A 506-nucleotide genomic window follows, 5' to 3' on the forward strand; every position below is an offset into this window, starting at 1 on the left:
TAGCCCCAAAGGGGTGAAAAGTGTGTTTTTGTGCCTAAGCCATCAAAAGATACAAACCCTAAAACGTTCTGGCCATTAAATAGGGCATAAAAATAACATAAAACAAGCCCAAGCCCAAACAGATCATAAAACACAGAAAACATGTCCAAGTTCAGCGAGCCACCGCCGGGCGGTTTAAGTGTGCTGCCCGACGGTTTCCCATAATCCTCCAAACCACCCAGCGACAATCGCCCCCACCCGGCGGTTTCCCTCAGGATCGCGCAGCGTCAATCGCCATGCCTACTCTAGCGTGCTACCGCCGGGCGACTTGAGTGTGCCGCCCGACGGTTTGCCACAACCTACCGCCACCGCCCGGCGACAATCGCCACCGCGCAGCGGCAATCGTCACCGCCCGGCGGTTTCCCATGAAACCGCTCGGCGGCAATCGTCACCGCCCGGCGGTTTCTCTCAACGTGAAATGCTGCCTACTCCTCGTCCTGGGCCGCCCAACGGTTGAAGTGTGCCGC

Source organism: Vigna radiata, unplaced genomic scaffold (assembly GCF_000741045.1).
Source record: "Vigna radiata var. radiata cultivar VC1973A unplaced genomic scaffold, Vradiata_ver6 scaffold_176, whole genome shotgun sequence".
Taxonomy (NCBI): domain Eukaryota; kingdom Viridiplantae; phylum Streptophyta; class Magnoliopsida; order Fabales; family Fabaceae; genus Vigna; species Vigna radiata.